Source organism: Uranotaenia lowii, chromosome 3 (assembly GCF_029784155.1).
Source record: "Uranotaenia lowii strain MFRU-FL chromosome 3, ASM2978415v1, whole genome shotgun sequence".
Lineage (NCBI taxonomy): Eukaryota > Metazoa > Arthropoda > Insecta > Diptera > Culicidae > Uranotaenia > Uranotaenia lowii.
This window is the reverse complement of record NC_073693.1, coordinates 114135938-114157435: the sequence shown is the minus strand read 5'-3', so window position 1 is coordinate 114157435 and position 21498 is coordinate 114135938. Positions and strand designations below refer to the sequence as shown.

Sequence of the window (21498 nt, the reverse complement as noted above, 5' to 3'; positions counted from 1 at the left end):
GGAAGATGGGATTTTCTATATTCTTATAAAAAAGTTGCCTGAAAGCACTTTAAATTTTTTGGTTCAAATCTTCAATAAATGTTTTCAGTTGGCTTATTTTCCCAATAAATGGAAAAATGCCAAAGTATCTCCAATTTTAAAACCTGGAAAAAGTGCTTCAGAGCCTTCAAGTTATCGACCAATTAGTTTGCTCCCTTCTTTAAGTAAACTATTTGAGAGAGTTATTTTGAATAGAATGATGATTCACATTAATCAGAATTCTATTTTCCCTGATGAACAATTTGGTTTTCGTCATGGGCATTCTACTACACATCAACTTTTGAGTGTAACTAATATGATTAACGCTAGCAAATCTGAAGGTTATTCAACTGGTGTTGCTCTTCTTGATATTGAAAAAGCTTTTGACAGTGTTTGGCACAAGGGTTTAGTAGCTAAATTAGCTCGATTTGATTTTCCTGTATATCTCACCAAAATTATTCAAAATTTTTTGACTAGCCGAACCTTACAAGTAAGCTATTAAAATTCATACTCTGAAAGGACACCCATTAGAGCTGGTGTCCCTCAGGGTAGTATACTTGGGCCAATTTTATACAATATTTTTACTTCTGATCTTCCTGATGTACCAGAAGGAAAAGGTAGAAGATTGTTTGCTGATGATACTTTGCTTTCAGCCAAAGGTCGAAATTTACGGGTGGTACGCAGTAGATTGCAACAAAATTTAAATTCTTTTTTGAATTACTTGAAAATGTGGAAAATTTCTCCTAACGCTTCCAAAACTCAACTTATTTTATTTCCCCATAAACCAAGAGCAAATTTTTTAAAACCTAATGAAAATCATTCCATAACTTTCAATGGGGTTTCTTTAGAATGATCTGATCACGTGAAGTACTTGGGACTTACACTTGATCGGAATCTTACTTTTAAAAATCACATTGAAGATATTCAATCTAAATGTAATAAATACACTAAATCTCTGTATTCTCTCATCAACAGGAAATCCAGGTTGTGTCTGCGAAATAAGATGCTAATCTACAAACAGGTGTTTCGACCAGCGATAATGTATGCAGTTCCTATTTGGTCTAGCTGCTGCGCGACGAGGAAAAAAGCCATCCAGAGGATTCAGAACAAGGTTCTGAAAATGATTTTGCGGCTTCCACCTTGGCACAGCACCGAAGATCTTCATCGGATTGCAGGCATTGAATCGATCGAAGAGATGGCCAATAAAATCATCTCCAACTTCAGAGGCAAATCGATGCAGTCTTCCATCGCAGAGATTCGTTCTCTTTACAATTAAGTTAGTTTTTAGGATATAGTTTAGGCTTAAGTTGATATATAAATATTTTTTTTTCTATACAGGATGTTCTCCTATAAATCAAATAATTTATTGCTCTAGCAAATTTAAATCAAATAAATAATGTTTAATACCTACTTAATTAAAGAGTTGAACTGATCATAATTGATCTGAACACTTATTATACTGTAATAATATAACTTGAATGTAATGATTAAAAGGCTAATAAAGACTTATTTAAAAAAAAAAAATGCCTATATCAAGAAAAATAGATTAGTCTTATAAATTTTTTACTTTCTATCATTTAAACATTAACTCTACGCTTAACTCACGATCTTACAGCGAAAAAAGAAGAACTTCATACTGATCCGATAAAAATACAATATGAACAAAATATTACCATAAAATATGGCCATATGGCATACTAAACTATGTTTCATGCAAAAGAACTAGTGATGAAAAAAATTTCACCAAAATTTCAGCCTTGACGTATGCTTTACATCCGTTTCTACCATTTCCAATCAAATAATTTCAAAATATTGCAAGTGTAAATGAAATATAGCTTAAAACATAAATATGCGCATTTAGCCCGCCGTTTCAGAAATCGGCTATTTGACTTCTTTCATTATAAAATTATTTTCACAAAAACTGCAAGAGATTTTAACAGAAAAATTGCTCTTACGTATAGAAAACAGATGTCCGCTCATGTGCATATAGTTTTCAGACTCCTATCTATTGGAATATGGGAGAAAATGAGTGCTTTCCTTAATATGCGCATATAGCCCGCCTCTCCCCTATAAGATTTTCATATAAATTTACCGTCCGTTTAAATTTACATGCACACATTTCCACATCGCTCATATTTGTTTTAAATACTTTGTCTGCTTTTTCTAAAAATTTAAATAATTGTTTTCATATTTCCCAAAACTTTTTTTTTTGATTATTTTGACAGCCAAAAATGTTTCCGTAAATTTAGGAAGAAATTTATCTATTTCTAATTGTATGAAAATTTGTATGAGAGAATAAAATTTTTATGTTAAAAATAACCAGAGTTGTACTGACAGTCCAAAAAAAAAAAAACAACTTTGATTGTAAATGATCGTCTAGAAATATCATTAAGCGAAGTGTGCCATCTACGATTTGAGGCTGGAAAAAAGTGTTTTCTTTAAAATATAATCAATTTTGTAATGAAAAAATTCAGTGATGAGTCTATGTTTCATCATTTTTGATCATGTAAATGAAGAAATTCAAAAGTATGATAAAGTTTTTTAGCTCAAATGTCAAATTCGTGCTTTCTGTTTGCAATTTTTTAAGTCTGTGATATGTTTTTGAAACCAAATAACATGTTTAGAATTTCTATGGTATTGTTTTTCCTTTAATGGAATGGAATTATGAATGGAATGGATTTCTGCAGATTATGTAGGATTTAGGTATTCTGTTGTGATAATACCTTTTTTCCTCAATTGAATTGATTAAGTGTTGGTTCATTCAAAGTTGGAAGTTTTTTTCATCTATATTTTTGTACATTTTCAATCAAGGCAAAACTTTTGTTGGATATTCTCATTGAAACTTACAGATTAGATTATTAGGTGACCAGAAATGAATTCCTTGAAAAATACTAAACTCCCGTTCATTTATGGGAAAAAACATTGATTATAAAAATCCCTGCTTTAAGGGTCATAAGAAGGGCAACTAAGAATATGTTGAAAAAAGTGTATGTTGTTCTTTTCTCCCAATAGTAATTCTGTACAGCAAAAACTGAAATGAACCCTGTTAAATGATTTATTTATTTATCTTCTCAACTTTAAAATATCAGCATTAAAACTTTTCCTTTTGATTTAATTTCCTAAACAATCATTTCGAAGTTGCTCCAGAGAGTACTGCAAAGTTTAACTTGTATCTCTAACATTCAGGACAAAATAATGATAAAATGAGATAAGTTTGTGTTGTCAATTGCGAACTTCAAAACTTTTTTTTCAAACGTTTCCAACAATTTATAATTCGAGTAAAATAAAAAACAAGAAAAAAAAATATAAATCCAGATAAATAATCCGAATCCGTATGTAGACAGCAAAATTATGACAATTAATTTAATTTCTACAGTTTGAATTTAATTGCAAGCAAACTTTTCAAAGAATATCATATAAATAGGTTAATGCTGCTGATGAAGAATTTTGTTCACTGTTTTACAAGATTTGGCTTTAAAAAATAACAATTGTGTAGGGGAGAGTGGGGTATCGTGGGCCATGGAGAAACGTAGGCCACTTTTAATATCTCAGATTTGTGTTGAGATAAAAATCTCAAACCAACTGTCATCGTCGTCTTTTTGCGTGAGCATATATTTCTATATGTTGTTGACTGAAATACGCATCATATGCTTCTTTTATTTATCAAGCTAAAAAAAGTTAGAAAAATTTACTGACATAATTTAAAAAAACCCCGCTAATTTCATCGATGGGGAACCTAAAGTGCATAACAAAAATATGTTAATAGCTCTCTTTTTTATTTCCTCATCTGAAATTGCAATAGCGAAATGAATTATGAAATCATAGTATTGGGTCAACTCATAAACTTTGCAAGTTATTTGGTTAATTTGGATTTGGTGGCCCACGATTCCCCACCATTTTTCAAAATCCAAAAAATATTGCTTTTTTTCAAACAGTCAGAGTTTGGGGAAATTAACTTATTAAGAATTATAAAAAATATCTTATGATACCTTGAAAATGTAGAAAACCATGCCATTTTTTATATTCATTTTATTTTTATAATAAAGAAGTTATGGAACAACGAAAAAAAGTGGCCCATGATTCCCCACTCTCCCATACTTGGAAATTTTTAAGGAGTAATATAATACAATAATAATGAAACAATGAAGGCCCACATAACAGATATTCGAAAAACATAATATTCAATTTGTTTGAAGTATCTACCCTTGTTTCTAGATGATAAAATTAAGGTTTTAAGGTTTTTTTTGTCGATTATGTAAAATGTGGCTCCAGAGATATATGAAATACTTATTTTGTCTTTTAAGCGTTTCTTCATACTTTTCAATTGTATACCTGTAGCAGTCATCAACTATCATCATGACTTGCGATACTTAATGATTGCTGCATCCGTGGTGAATTGCACACACTAATTTAACCTATTGTTCGCAATGGATTCTGGATGGCCTTAAGCTAAAGTGAGATGAGAGATTCAGTAAAGTTTTGACTACTAAACAGACAACGTCTTTTTAATCGATATCCGAATAGCACATGCTATATTGGTGACCCCGAATATTTTGAGCGCGTTTCCGAATAATTCCGATTTTCGCCATCGTAGTTAGTTTAACTCGCGAATTGTTAACAATATGATGAATTCGGACGACGACAAACCCCTGGCGGGTTCTCAAAGCGCGAGTGGTTCGAATGATAGGATTGAAGCCATATCGACACCGCGGCTCAACCCTCCTAGCATGTCGGAATCGAACATCGAATCCTATTTTATGTCGCTAGAATTTTGGTTCGCGGCTAGTGGAATCGGGTCGGCTCATGATACGAGGAGGTATAACATCGTTATGGCCCAGGTTCCGCCCGAAAAACTCAACGATCTTCGACCTATTATCGAAAGCGTCCCGCCCGTCGAGAAGTATCAATACATCAAGACAAAGCTAACCGCCCATTTTGCCGACAGCCAGCAGAAGAGATTACAGCGCGTGTTGTCTGATATGCCGCTCGGAGACCTGAGGCCTAGTCAACTATTTAACGACATGCGGCGAGCTGCAGGAACTGCACTTTCGGAAACAATTCTTCTGGATCTCTGGGCCACGAGATTACCACCGTAGTATATTCAGGCAGCAGTTATCGCCTCTCAAGGAAGTGCAAATGAAAAACTTCGTATCGCCGACGCTATCCTGGAATCAATGGGCCTACGCAACATTAGCGCCGTGGAATCGACAGCAACACAACCCAGTTCTTCCACTGTTTCATCCGAAAAAGCGAGTATTGAATCACTGCAGTTCGAAATTGCCCAACTTTCTAAAAGGCTAGACCAAGCATTTTCCACACGCTCTCGATCTCGTTCTCGCAATCGATCGAGATTTACGTACCAACAAATTGAGCCATCCGATGGAATTTGCTGGTATCATCAGAAATTTGGTCGTGACGCACGTATTTGTCGCCAACCTTGCTCGTTTTCTAGGACGAGGCCTGATAATCAATGACATAATCAGGCTGATGCTGTGTCAACCTGTGACGATACTCCAGACACAGCCAAAATCTTTCGGTTGAAAATTTCAGACTCGTCCTCAAATATGAAATTTTTGATCGATACTGGGGCCGATGCTTCCGTGATACCGAAAGATTTTAAATCAGCCAACCTTAAGCCAACAACACTACAACTTTTTGCCGCCAACGGATCGCCGATCAAAGTCTACGGAGAAGTTCTACTCAAAGTCAATCTTGGCCTACGACGAGAGTTTCTTTGGAATTTCCTGATAGCAGACGTAACTTCAGGAATAATTGGAGCAGATTTTATATGCCACTTCGAATTATTGATTGATCTTAAGCGAAAACGATTAATCGATAACACGACACAGCTTGAATCATCTGGATTTCTGGAACAGACTAGTGAGTACTCTATTAAATCCTTTTGCACCCGATCACCTTATGCAGAGTTGCTCGCAGAATTTCCATCGATAACGAGGATCGCACCGCCTGGAACCGTGAGTGAATCTTCAATATTTCATCGTATAGAAACGACAGGTCAGCCGGTTTTTGCTCGGCCAAGACGGCTACCACCCGACAAGTTAGCCGCCGCCCGAGCTGAATTCGAGCTGTTGATGAAGCTCGGCATCTGTCGCCCGTCTAGCAGCAACTGGTCTAGCCCTCTGCATATGGTTAGAAAAGCCGATGGTTCGTGGCGTCCTTGTGGCGCTACCGCGCACTGAATAGCCAAACAATCCCGGATCGCTATCCATTGCCATACCTTCAAGACTTCACCTCCAACTTGCAAGGTAAAACCATTTTTTCGAAAATTGATCTACAAAAAGCGTTTCACCAGGTTCCTATCCATCCGGAAGATGTTCCGAAGACGGCCATCACGACGCCGTTCGGCCTTTTTGAATTTATGTATATGACGTTCGGTCTGAGGAACGCAGCCCAAACTTTTCAGCGACTGATCCACGAAGTAGTCCGAGGCCTGGATTTTGTCTTTCCATACATTGATGATTTGTTTATTGCCTCCAACTCACCTCAAGAGCACCGAGAGCACCTACAGTTACTCTTTTCTCGACTTGATCAACACAATTTAAAAATCAACGTTGCGAAATGTGAATTGGGGCGAACTGAAATTATCTTTCTGGGGCACTTGGTTATACCAGAAGGGATAAAACCTGTACCGGAACGAATTGAAACGTTACAAAATTTCAAACAACCGTCTACTGTCAATGAATTAAAAAGTTTTTTAGCCATGCTGAACTTCTATAGACGCTTTATTCCGAATGCAATTAAAGCTCAAGCTCCACTGTTAACAATGATTCCGGGAAACAAGCGGAATGATAGATCTCAACTAAAATGGTTTTCCGAAGCTACTTCAGCATTCGAACTATGCAAACAACAACTAGCCAATGCCACGCTTCTAGCCCACCCGGCCAGACATGCAGAGCTGTCTCTGTGGGTAGATGCATCAAACACGGCAGCCGGAGCCGTGCTTCATCAAGTCGTGAAAGGAGCACTTCAGCCTTTGGGTTTTTTCTCAAAAAAGTTTGATAAAACCCAACAACGATACAGTAGCTATGACCGGGAACTCACTGCAATCTACATGGCGGTTCGGCATTTTAAGTTCATGCTGGAAGGACGACAATGCCACATCTACACAGATCACAAACCAATTACCTTTGCCTTCAACCAAAAACTAGATAAGGCAACGAATCGTCAAGCTCGACAGCTGGATTACATCGGGCAAATTACTACTGACATCCGTCATGTACATGGTACGAGAAATGTAACGGCGGACTTACTTTCAAGAATCGAGGCGATTGGCGCTATCTCGATTGATTTTGATGCTTTGGCGAAAGATCAAAAAACCGACTCAGAATTGCAACAGCTGATTAAAGGTAAATTAACATCATCTTTGAATTTCAAACCTTGTATCGTTTTAGGCAGTGCAAAAAAACTTTTCTGTGACTGCTCAACCGGTCGTGTTAGACCATTTGTAACACAAAAGTTCCGCGAGAAAGTCTTGCAAGCAACACACAATCTTTCTCATCCGGGAACACGAGCGACGGCCAAGTTGATCACAGAGCGTTTCGTTTGGCCCAACGTGCGAAGAGACAGCATATCGTTTGCCAAAAGCTGCCTGGACTGTCAGAAGGCTAAGGTTACCCGCCACACACAAGAACCTTTAGTCAAATTTTCTGTTCCCGATAGTCGCTTCAGTCACCTTAATATCGACATCGTTGGACCGTTCCCACCCAGCAACGGGCAAAGATACTGCCTCACAATAATCGACCGGTTCACGAGGTGGCCCGAAGCAATTCCATTGCCAGACATGACGGCCCCCACTGTAGCGCAGGCACTCATATCTGGATGGATATCAAGGTTTGGTGTTCCAACACGGATTACTACTGACAAGGGACGTCAGTTCGACTCAACATTGTTTTCTGAGCTCTGCCGAACGCTAGGAGTGAACCATCTTCGCACCACATCGTATCATCCTCAATCTAATGGATTGATTGAACGGTGGCATCGCACACTTAAAGCAGCTATCCTGTGTCACAAAACTGACCGTTGGACGGAAAGTCTTCCAATAATTTTACTCGGGCTACGAACGACTCATAAGGAGGACTTGAAATCGTCGCCAGCCGAAATGGTTTATGGTACTACGCTCCGGATTCCGTCTGAATTCTTTTCGGAGCTTCCCGGTAACAGAAGTGAAGCTGAGGTTCTCAAAACATTACGTGAAACTATGCAATACATACGTCCACCAGACACCGTTTGGAATGGAAACCGCAGCGTTTTTGTTCATCCTGACCTTAACAACAGCAAATTTGTATTTGTGAGAAACGATTCCATTCGACCGTCTCTCTCTTGCCCCTATGATGGTCCCCATGAGGTTATCAAACGGAACAACAAGTACTTCACCATCTTAGTCAATGGAAAAGCAATCAACATATCAGTTGATCGCCTCAAACCAGCTTACATTGCCCAGGATGAGTCGAATAACTCTCAGTCTAGAGACGTAACTTCATCTACAACAACCAGATCTGGTCGTCGAGTCAACATCCCGCTTCGTTACCAGTAATCACAGCGTCAAGTCTAGCGGGGGAGTAGATGTAGCAGTCATCAACTATCATCATGACTTGCGATACTTAATGATTGCTGCATCCGTGGTGAATTGCACACACTAATTTAACCTATTGTTCGCAATGGATTCTGGATGGCCTTAAGCTAAAGTGAGATGAGAGATTCAGTAAAATTTTGACTACTAAACAGACAACGTCTTTTTAATCGATATCCGAATAGCACATGCTATATACCTTACATGAGTGTAAAAACATATTCAAATTTTAATATGGATCATTTCATAGCTTGAAACTTTCTATTATCATTGCAATATGAAATTATTATCCGTTCAGAGCATATTTTTAATTAACTTTACTGCAATTCCACGATTTCCAATCTTGATTGTTATTCCCTTGACATTTATTCTCAGTTTTGCTTTTTATTTTAAATTAAATTTAGATGTAGAGAAATGAATCCAACTGTGTAAGTTTAAATTTCAGGGACAAGATAAGATTAAAATTCATGTTGAAAACGTGCGAAAAAAATTCGCCTTGTCTCCCGGTAGAACTTGAGCCCTTTGAAGGCAACGCAAATCTTGCCATGCTTAAAATGTCCAAAATTGATCCCCTATCGTAAGATGAAATGATGGGAATAGAAATAGATCACGAAAATGATGATGATCACATGCGAGAACGATTCCCTTCATTCCGATAGACTTCAACACTCGACCAGTATAATTTACATACGCCAGGTTGTCTCCTGTAGTAGAATGTTAATACATGGGCCTCTGAGAGGCGCAAGATGTGGGTTCAAGTCCAACAGCGACCCAAGGCGAATTTGTTCGCGTGTTTTTCAACATCAATTTGCATGGTATCTATGAAGTCCCTGAAATTTCAACCTACACAGTTGGATTCATTTCTCTACAAAAAAGTTTTGCTGACTGAATGTTTGAGTCAAGACCCATCTCTGGGTCGTAGTTAAAAAAAAAAAAATTTTTACAAGCATCGGTAAATAGATTTCTTCAATTTTTCAAATTAGATTCCAGTAGAATACACTGACATGGACGTTGAGTAGAAAATACAATCTCAATCCCTGCTTAGCAGAAGCAATGCATGGAGCAAAGTAAAGTAGAGCCATAGCCGCAACTTAACATGAACTGCTAGCTGCTAATCCTACTCGATTTCAGTATCGAACGCGTTACAAGTTTACCTCGTATCGCACGTGAATTGTTGGAAAGTTTAGCAGCATCTTTCTGGTGCCTTCATTCCTTTATCGCTCAATTGAGGTTAACAGCTTGGGTCATATCTCGGTTGATAGTTGCATTTACTTTTTGCAATAGTTTTCTAGTGCTTGAAGCAGAATAGATGAGGGAAATTTTAGAAAACATGTTTCTTCTTTTTTGAGAATTTCTCAAATTGGAGATGAATCTATGAATAAGTTTATATTTTATAGAGCAACAATTTCAGTTATTTCGAAAAAAATGAAGTTTTTTTTAAATTTATGCATTTTTTCAATTTTATATTTTGATATCTGAATAAAAAATTTCATTCTCGGGTTTGAAAATCGAAATGTTTCAACAAAAAGAAAGTATCGAAAAGCTCTCTGATATAGATTCTAAGGCATACAAAAATTTCTGAAGTCGTAACTGAGTCTATAGTAAGGTGGACAACAACTAACAAAATTTGGGATCAGTCCGGCCCGGTTGCCCGGATTTCATTTAAAATTGCCCAAGTATTGCCCGAATTTACTCACTTTATTTGAAATATATAAAAATTGTAAATTTTTTATATATGCCTCCAAATCGAAATTTTGTGAGCAAGTTAAAAACAAAATCATGAAAATTTTTTGGAAGCCTTAACTACGACTTAAAATCTGTCGGTGAGCTTTGATTAATTATCATTTTATTAATGGTTTTCTAGATTCTGGGTTTTGACGAAATTTTCCCGGATTGTCGGTTGGGAATTTTTAAAACAAAAACCTTAATTTTGCCAGGTTTTTATATAAAATCTCCAGAATTTGTCCAGCGCGGATACGTTCTCAAAATATTCTGGCAACCTTGATCTAAAGTCAGTTTATCACAGGAGCGTTTATTTGAAAGCGTTTAGCTTCTTTTGTATATGTTTCCATCCCAACCACTAAATTAGGACAACATCATCACGTCCCCAATTCCTGAATGAAATTTCCGGCGTTTAAGTATGTTCACGTAAACACGTGACAAATGACAATTTCCCCGAACGAAATGGTGCCATGGCAGCAGTTCATTTGCCATTGACTGCCGACGACTGTTGCTCGCTTTTTGGTCCCTTTTCTTCCAGACGATTACCCACGCCAAGCCTAGACGATGACTAGACGTGAGCGAACAATTTAAGCATAAATAAAGCGCACCGGCAGAGCCAGATTTGCGGACGATGCGGTTGTTGGAAGAAGTCGACCGGAACTGTGGGTGGTTTTCAAAAGGACGACGGTGACGAGGTGTTTTGCATTTTATATTCAAGGTGATTTTCCCATGTCATTTGATTTCGATTGAATCGATTGAATTGAAGTTTTTTTTTGATAGAAAGTTTAATTTTGTCAACGGACCTTTTTAAAAACGCCAACTCTGTAGTGATTGATGATTCCGTTAATCACATGTGAGTGTTCAGCCAGGTTTAACCACATCAATCACAACATTTTTCTAAAGTGACGAATTCTTATGTCTGGGCATTTAAATGGAGAAATTTTTTTTAATGATTTCATCATATGTAATCATATAAGAGATTCATAAAAAATGTTAAATGTTACAAAATAAAACAAACCTGTACAAATCTGCTGACTTTCAACAATGTAGGGATCTCTCGGTACCAAAAACTTATTATCTCGGCACTGTTGATAGTTCATGTGCTTCGGACATTTCAGCAGTCACTAAACTACAGAAAATTATTTCCAGAAACCTTTCCTTTCCACGCAAGACGGTTCTTAGCTTGGGGCAACAAAATGCCATCATAAATTTTCAAAAAGGGCAGTCTTCCTGTTACAGCGAAGCAAACCCCGGTGGGTGCGCTGTTTTGTTTGAGGGCAACCGAGAGCATCGTACTTGTTGTTATAATAAACAAGACTAACAAACGACGAGGAGTCTGAAGAAAAGGGTTTTTACTATCTGACCAGAGCTAGATTATCTGGAGCCAACATGGGTTAATATCGATAAAGATCAGTTAGAGTAGTTAAAGATTTCCACAGCAGAAATGTGCGCCAAACTTTTAGTTAGCAACCGTTTTTTCAGAAGGAGTTATTGTACCAATTTTAATACTCAATTTCCACTTTATTACAATGTTGTTTGATAACACAGTTTTTTTAAATTATTTCTCGGCTTTATCAGTCAAAAGTGATGACCTTTTAAGTAAAAATATTTGAAAAATTTGAAATTTTCAACGATGAAAGATTGAAGATAGAAAGTTAGAAAGTTAGAAGAAACGAAAGATGGTGAAAATGAGAGGGTAGAATTTTATTTAGCAAACATGGGCACTTTCTTTTGGTTATACATAGCTACGTTCCTTGTAATCGGACATGAAAAATTTTGACATCGTCACAATGAAAAAAAATGTATAAACCGCGAAAAAATTCAATATCTTTGAGCTGTTAAACCCTCAATTTTTTTAAACTTGTTGAATATTTTTGGGAAATTGAGGGTAAAACAGCCATAACACCTGTTTCCAATACATACGGTGACTCAAAAGGCTTCGTTGGATTCCTCGAATAAAAAAATTACACAAGATACGTCCCATTTTGTTCAAAATTTTCAGATCCGAAAATCCTTTTTTTTTAGTTGAAAAATATAAGGGAACTGAGGGTAAAACAACCTTCATTGAATTTCTCGAGAAAAAATCACACAAGATACATATGTTCCATTTGGTTCAAAATTTTCAAGTCCGAACATGCTTTTTCTGAACTAAATATTTGAAAAATGTAAGGGAATTGAGGGTTAAACAGCCATAATTCCAGTTTTAAATCAGTGCGGTGGCTCAAAGTGGCTTCGTTGGATTTCTCGGAAAAAATCATATAAAATACATTCCATTTTGTTCAAAATTTTCAAGCCTGAACATGCTTTTTTCTGAAATAATTGAAAAATGATGGGGAATTAAGGGTCAAACAGCCATAACTCCATTAAACAAAGCGTGCGGTGTTTCGAACAGCCTTCATTCGATTCCTAAAAAAAAAATCACACCAGATACGTCCCATTTTGTTCAAAATTTTCAAAACCCAACATACTTTTTCCAGAAATTATTTAAAAATATTGGAGATTTCAGGGTAAAAACAGCCATAACTAAATTTTTTGAAGCGTACGGGGGCTAAAACGGCCTCCATTAGATTTTTCTGAAAAATTTGCACAAGATAAGTCTATTTTTGTTCAAAATATCCAAGTATAAGTTTTTTTTTGGATAACTACGTTCGTAAGCTCGTTCTGCGTCTGAATTTACGTCTTATCGATTTTCCGAACGTTTTCACTAAAGAAAAGTACTTTTTCATAGATTCGTTTCATGTAGGAGGGAGGATATTAAATTTTTTCGCAGTTCATAACTTTTCCCCATTGTGGCGTTGTGTTGGTTACAAAAAGAACTATCCTGTCTATTTTATTCAGAACTTTAAATTTTAGCAAAATATTGACGGCACACGAAAACAACTAAAAAAATAGTGCACATTTTCCTTCAAAATCATTCAATTATCAATTTAGAATGTAACACAGCTATTGTTTTACTAAAACAATTCTATGGTTAAGTGGTGATAAATTGTTAAAATACTGCAAATAATGTCGTTTAATATTTGATCTTTCGGTAGATTTGTAAAAAGTATCATAGTTGGTGAGAATCTGCTTCTGTTGTGAGGCAGTTTTTGTAACAAAAATTTTGCTTTTCGCTATCTTCGGAAGACTTAAAATATTGTATAAAAACTTTGGATGGTTTCCAAAGCTATGATCATGAGTCCGCGTACTTTAGTTTGGTGATAACTACATTCCTAGGGTTCAGATATGCGAAATTTTGGCAGCGTTTTTTCAGAAATTTACGATGAAATAGGACATGGTTAAAAATAATTTTGCACAATCATCTCGGAAATTTTTCATTGTCCACTTGAAACTCATGATTTGTTGTTTTTTATGTTGAAATTTTTTGTTCAAATAGATGAGAAGCATAACGAGACTCACTAGAATGCTCACGTTTTTCGAACAAACGAATAGTCGTGTTTGTAACTGCCTGGATTCGAATCTATCATAGCTTTATCATTGTATTTTTTCTTATTTCGAAAAAAATATAATAATGCATATTACTTATCAAAATTATGGATAAAATTAAAAAAAATGAAAAACCAAATATGACTAATAATTCCAAAACACCTTTTCACTTATTTTCCAATAATGATGCGAACTGATCAAGAATTCTTAACTAGATACATTTTGAGAAATATGAAAGTATTCCTAAATGAATATCTATCATTGAGTGAGAAAATTTAGAAATCTATAGCAGAATATCAATAAAATTTCAATAAAAAGTGTAGCGTAATTTCTGAAATATTGCAGATTGAATAGTGAAAGAAAAAAGGTCAAATTTTGGTAGAATTACTCTATCTCAAGCCACACAATATTCTAATTTTCTTAGCTCAAATTTTGTGATATTATAGTGTGACAGTTGATCTATCCTACGAAGAAAATTTGATCATAAAATATCATTGAAGTAAAAGTTATTGAAGTTTAAAGTCGTAAAGACAGGGCGTGTACTTCCTATTTCTATACAATCATGTTCGGTACTGTCAGTCACTTTTCCAAAATGAATTATTTTTTAAGTTTTATTTTGATTTCAAGCAAAAATTATCCATTACAAAATTCGGAACTCTAACGAAAATCGACGGACAAAATCAAAAAGCGCCATCATCAAATGCTGCGGCAGAAATGCAACTATTCAGTAAAACACGCTAAGAAAAAACCAATTTATATTACATGGTCGTAAATAACCAGCAGTTTGAGGGTTCATTTGCACGACAAACACACTGAGGTCTTTCTCTACGTGGTCTTGGCTCTCCAGAGTTAGCACGGGTTTTCGGTATCAGAGTCTTCAATCGCTATTCAAAGCTTTTTTTCCTTGGGGGCTGTTCAGATACCACTTGGACAGAAAAATTAGATTTTAGACCCCCTCCTCCCGTTCTGTGGACAAGCGTGGAAATTTGGCAAACCCCTACCCCCGTCCCCGAATGTGCACGTGGACAGATTCGAAATTTTTTTTTCTTCAAATCTAATTTGAGAGTTAGAAAACACTAATTTTTGGTTTTTTGTTATTGAAATGGCTGATTTGGAAAAAAAAACAAATGAGCACTTCCTGTTAAAATGATTTTACAAGTTTTAATTTTCTAAATTACCATATTTATCACATGCTTTCAAGTGGCTACTAATTGTTTAATCTTAAACTGGAAAGCTTTGCCAATTTAAGATTTTGATTCAAACATCTTAATAAAATTCGATAAAATTTATCAGCATTTGAATGAATTAAACTAAATTAAATTAAAACCTTGGGAAAAATCTGTAATATATCTTTAATCAGGACCCCAATCAAAATAAATACTTGGCCACGTCATCAAAACTCTAAATCGCAATATCCTCAGCACTGTTCCGTGGAATTTGGAATCAATGATCAGGCTTAACGAGATATGCAATACAAAATAGTTATCTGTTTTAATTGAAGATTTTTTTTATTGAGGAATCTGAATGCGCAAAAACGAGTAAGGTTCTCAATTATAAATTGAGTCAGTGGCATAGCTTTTCTTCAAAAATTGGTGGAAGTATGTAAGAGTGCATTTTGCAAATGTATTCCAAAATTGAACAAAGGATATTAGAGTGCATTTTAAACCCCCTGGAACGAGGGGTACAAGTGAAAAATTCAATTATCGAGAAAGGTGACCTTTTCCGTCAGTAGATGGTGTTTAGGTTTGTTAAAAGGTTGTCCGTCGGCATTTATATGCAAAATTTCAAGAGCTAGGTATCTTTGAATATATTATTTTTGTTTCAAGTAAGTCAGTTATCTCTCAGAATTTGTTAAGATAAAGTTAGTCTGATTTAAATTTTTCTTTAAAATTTGTAACAGAAAATATAACTTTTTAATTTAATTTTCTGTCCTAGATTTTCAAAGGAAAACTGATCCATCACTAAGATTGCCAAATTTCCCGGTTTTATCCGGGTTTGCCGGGATATTTAATACTTAATTTAAGGATAGTCTGGCCCGGCCCGGTTGGCCAGATTTCATTGAAAAATGCCCGGATTTAATTACTTTATTTGGTAAATTAAACAAAAATAACAAACACCTCCAAAACGAAAATGTTTGAGCAAGTTTTATAAAAATAATCATGAAAGGTTTTTTGGAAGCCTAAAATACGGTTCAAAATCTATCGATGAGTTTTTTTTTTCATGATTTTTGTTGAGGAATTTCTAAGTTATGACAAAATTTGCCCGAATATTGCCCGGATTTGTTGTCGTCAATTTGAAATCGAATGCCTGGATTTCGCCAGGTTTTTATGTAGAAATTACCCGGTTTGTCCGGGCAACCAAATTGATTGACATACAAACAAGTAATATTCAAAATAATAATAATTCACTGTTAAAAGGTGGCTCCAGAGAGTGGTTTTAGCAAAGTATAGCAAAGCATAGAGTGACAACACATTTCTTGCATTGGCAGATACATAAAGTAAAACTGTTAAATAGAGCCAACACGAGATGTCAAAATAAGTATCTGGACTTAATACCGATTTCAGATGCCACTTTGATTTGCAGTGAGGTTCTATAACGCACACCGCGGCAAGTAAATGCGATCATGATAGAGAAGTTCTGAAACAGCAAAGTAAACTCTTTAGATGCAGAGAACTCATATGACCCATGAAGCGAAGTCCGTTGGCCTAATACTGGAGAACACAAGACACAATCCGGGCAAGTCCTGCTTTACTCTGGCATACGAGGAGAACATGCTACTCGGGAACGAGGAGTTGGTTTCCTGTTAAGCCCGCAGGCCTACGCGGCCCTCATTAGATGGGAACCGATAAACGAAAGAATAACCGTAGCCAGATTCAGAACACGGGTTAGAAACCTTACAATGGTCCAGTGTTATGCGCCAACTGACGTTGCCGACTTGCAGGAGAAAGAGCAGTTTTACAGTCAACTGAACAGCGTGGTTGAGAGAATTCCGAAGGGTGACATTCAAATCCATTTGGGCGACTTCAACGCAAAGATTGGCTCCGACAATCAGGACCTTGAGCGCATCATGGGACGCCATGGCCTAGGACAGATGAGCGAAAACGGAGAACTGTTTGTAGAATTTTGTGGAAACAACAACATGGTGATCGGCGGATCGCTCTTCCCCCATCGACCAGCACATAAGGTCACTTGGGTATCCCGAGATGGCCGAACAGAAAATCAAATTGACCACATCTGCATCAGCCGAAAATGGAGAAGGAGCCTTCTTGATGTCCGCAACAAACGAAGCGCAGACATTGCATCTGACCATCACCTCGTCCTTGGCGAGATACGACTGAGAGTTGCGCGTGTCCAACGGCGCGAGGAGAAAGTCGGGTGTCGATACGACGTCCGCCGGTTGGAGAATCCAGAGGTGAAAAGGGCATATGTTGAACAGCTAGAATCCCGAGCCTCGGAGCTGCCGACAGACGGAACAGTCGAAGAACAGTGGTGTGGAATCAAGAATGCCTTTATCACGACGAGCCATGGTACTCTCGGTAAAGTTTGTGGAAGAAGAAGTGAATGGATGTCGGATGAAACTTGGAGGATGGTCGATGATCGGAGAAAGGCGAAAGTCGGAATTGAGCAGGCATGTACCGGGTCAGCCAAAGCAGCCGCCCGCTTACGATATGCGGAGCTGGAAAAGGCAGTTAAACGAGCTTGTAGACGAGACAAGAGAGCCTGGACAAACTCCCTAGCCGAAGAGGGAGAAAGAGCCGCCGCCAATGGAGATATCCGATTACTTTATGACATTTCTCGCCGCCTCAGTGGTGCAAGGACTAATGCAAGAATGCCGCTAAAAGACCGAGCAGGTCAGTTATTGACCGATCGAACAGATCAGCTCAAACGATGGACTGAGCACTTCGAACAACTCTTCCGAGTCACGAATAGCGATGGCCAACAGAATCTGCAGCTCGAAGCGCCAACAGTAAGTCGCATAAATGGCGTCAACTCGGAAGCGCCTTCGCTGGCTGAAATAGAAGCGGCAATCAAAAACATGAAATCCAACAAAGCACCTGGGATCGATTGCATCCCTGCTGAAATGCTCAAAGCCGACCCTGCCCTATCAGCACAAATGTTGCACCGTCTTTTCGCTGACATCTGGGATACTGCAACATTCCCGGCCGACTGGATGCAGGGTATCCTCGTAAAGGTCCCGAAGAAAGGAGACCTGACAGAGTGCGGTAACTGGCGAGGCATAACGTTGATCTGTACAACCCTCAAAGTACTCTGCAAAGTGATCCTGAACAGGATCCAGGAGAAAATAGACGCTACACTCCGACGGCAACAAGCTGGATTCCGATCCGGACGATCATGTGTGGACCACATCACAACGCTACGAATCATACTGGAACAAATCAACGAATTCCAGGACTCTCTTCTGCTGGTGTTCGTTGATTTCGAAAAAGCATTCGACCGACTTAACCATGAAAACATCTGGGCGGCTCTAAGGCGACGAGGGGTCCCAGAGAAACTAGTCCATCTCATCGAAGCACAGTACGAGGCATTTTCGTGCAAGGTCTTGCACGACGGTGTCTTGTCCGAACCAATCCCGGTAACTGCTGGAGTGAGACAAGGATGTATTCTATCACCGCTACTTTTTCTCATCGTAATGGATGAGATTCTGATTGGATCGATTGACTGTGCACCGAACCGAGGATTGCCGTGGAATCCTTCAACAATGGAGCAACTGAACGACCTTGACCTGGCTGACGATATTGTTTTGCTCGCCCAAACACAACCAGATATACAGAGCAAACTCGACGATCTCACCGAAAGTTCCAAGGCAGCAGGTCTCAAAGTCAATGTCGGAAAGACCAAGTCGATGGAGATCAACACAGGAAATCCCTCCAGTTTCATGGTAGCTGGGCAACAAGTTGAGAAAGTGGAGTGCTTCCAGTATCTTGGTAGCCAGATAACGCCTGATGGTGGTACCAGAAAAGACATCGAAACCCGGATAAGAAAGGCCCGATTTGCGTTTGCGAGTCTCCGAAACATCTGGCGGTCACGCCAGATCTCTCTACGAACGAAAATCCGAATCTTCAACTCAAACGTCAAATTCATATTGCTGTACGGGTGCGAAACTTGGTGCACATATGCGGTAACGACGCGAAAACTGCAAGTATTTGTAAACCGCTGCCTGCGGAATATCATCCGCGCTTGGTGGCCTGGCAATTGGATCTCGAATGAGGAACTACATCGCCGGTGTCATCAAAGGGCGCTAGAAATCGAGATTCGGGAACGTAAGTGGAGATGGATTGGGCACACGCTGCGAAGAGATGAAAACGAGATTTGCAGAGAGGCGCTAGATTGGAATCCAGAAGGTCATCGAAGAAGAGGCAGACCCAGAAATTCGTGGCGGCGAAGCCTAGCCGCTGAAATCCGAACTGTCGACGAGAATCTTGACTGGGACCAGGTGAAGACGCTGGCTCCGGATCGTCAACAGTGGAGGTCTTTTACCACGGCCCTATGCACCGGAGGATCGGCGCGGGATCATTAAGTAAGTAAGTAAGTAATTCTTTTTAAAGGTATCGTTTAAATGTGCGCAATGATGGAAGTGGCTCCAGAGAGTGTTTTTTTCATTTATTATTGTTTTCACTATTTAGTTTTTTAAGCCATATTAGGATAAGCTCAAGTACTGTAGAAACAGTACAGAATAAAAACCGTCAGTTTTTTTTTAATGATTGAGGAATATTGAGATGACAAAGTTTACATTCGTATAAATTATTTAAGGTTGGCAGAATTTTTCCCTGACGTTTCCAGACCGGGAATATCCTGGCGATTTTAGTTTAAAACCTTGCAATATCTGGGCAATTGATTAAAATTTTCAATTGTTAATCCATTTGAGCAATAACACAGAATTCTTCAACAAAATCATCAAACAACCATCTAAATTTATCATCCCATTTTTAATCTTATTTTAGGCTTCCAAAAATCGTTCATTATTATTCATATAAAACATGCTCAAAATAATACGTTTTTTGGATGCAAAAATCAAAAGTTATAATGACTTAATAAAAGTTTTTTGTTTGATACTACAAATGAAGAAAATAAATCCGGATAAAACCCGAACATTTTTAAACGAAATCTGGGCTTTTTCTTAAGTTTTAGGCACAATTTTCCCGTTTTTTTTTAATAACGCCTACCCCAATTCCGATACTTGAAAATTTATAACACTTATTAGTCCCCATTTTCCTTGAGTGAATTTTCAAATATTTTCGCAGATAAAGATCATATGAACCTTTTTAAAATACGGAACGATTTTGTAAAATGTTTTGAAAAATTAAACCAAATACGTTCCAGTGCCTGCATAAGTTCATAGTATGGTCAAAAACCATTTCTCGTCTTCCTGTAAAACATTGAGAGAAAGGATAAAGAAGTCAGCAAGTATATTTAAAAACAAAGCAATATCCTATTTAATTTTACATTTAATAATTTAAAATTTTGCAAAAGTTGAAAGAATAATTTTGGATCACAATGCTTCGAATCATAATGATTAACTTCAATTTCTTTTTTTTTCTTTTTCGGAAAAAAAATTGCTCATTTGTCATCATTGCGAAGCAGCAAAAAAACTTTCCAACCCCTACTTTCAAGCATTTTTGTCTTGGTCCAGCTTCCAAGGATTTTGTTTCGTCGCATTCGTTTTCATCAGCAGGGGAATAAAGAGACGTTAAAGCACCATTCAAGGGATTACTACTGCCTCATGCTTTTCTTTCATTCATATCCTGGGTTTTTAAAGTTTTTTTTCTCTGTGTTCAAGTGTGATAGGGCGTCTTTGAAAAAGTAAAGTGCGTAGAAGGCTTATCAGTGGAAAGAAAAAGTTGAAACTGACTAATAGAAGAATTTAAGAGGGTGCATTTTTCAAGACCAGATTAAATGTTTATTGAAATTTTGAATGGATAGAAAAAATACGTACGTTTTTTGTGTGTTTCCGCTTTAGTTTTCTTCGCGCTTTATTGCTATGCAAACTTGGCTTTCCGCGTTTTCCCGCGGAAAAATCTCAAAGGGTGAGAGTATTAGGATAACATTGCTCGGTTGTTGGCGATATTTTTTTACTCTTACGCGTCACGGTGACAAATCAGTATTAAAGTGTAAGTAGCGAGAAAATGTTTGGCGCAAACATTGGAAGACGCGAGCAAGGGAATGAAGTTAATTTGAGAATGTTGTAAGGTTCTGGAGTTTTTTTATGCTTGTTTTGCTTCATTGTAGTTGCTTTTCGCGAAATTGGTGTTGAATTTTCCCGGTTAAAGTGTGAAAAAAGAAGACGACCTTTCATCTGCCAATGGGCTATTGCGTGTACTGGGTGGAAGAAATCATCGATTTTTGTTACATATTTTCAATGTTGATTTTTTTTCTATTAGGGAAATCAGTTTAAGATGTTATCAGTAGAATAGGCATTATTCGATTTAATATTCAGACCAGTGTATAATTTTTATCTACTTTGTATATCTTTAGAGGATCAGGTTAACTACAGGGAGAGCTACTTTAGACTTCATCAATCGACTTGCTTAACTACAAAGTTTACGATTGCTAGCACAATTGTTTCCATTTTGTTCGTAACAGCCAAGATTGATATGCTTTCTACATATCTCCCAAAAAAAAGCTCTATATGTGTTTATCCTACATCCACGGCATATCCCTGATTGAAGCGATTCTCATCTTGGCAGTATACAAACGGAAACTTTCTACTTTCGGCAGTATGC

At 37.5% G+C, this 21498-nt stretch overlaps 1 protein-coding gene across 4 annotated transcripts in view; it reads right to left on the bottom strand.

Annotated features, from left to right (window-relative positions):
* Window positions 1-21498, bottom strand: part of LOC129756948 (uncharacterized) — a 608072-nt gene that overhangs the window by 69399 nt on the left and 517175 nt on the right. The window lies entirely within an intron of this gene.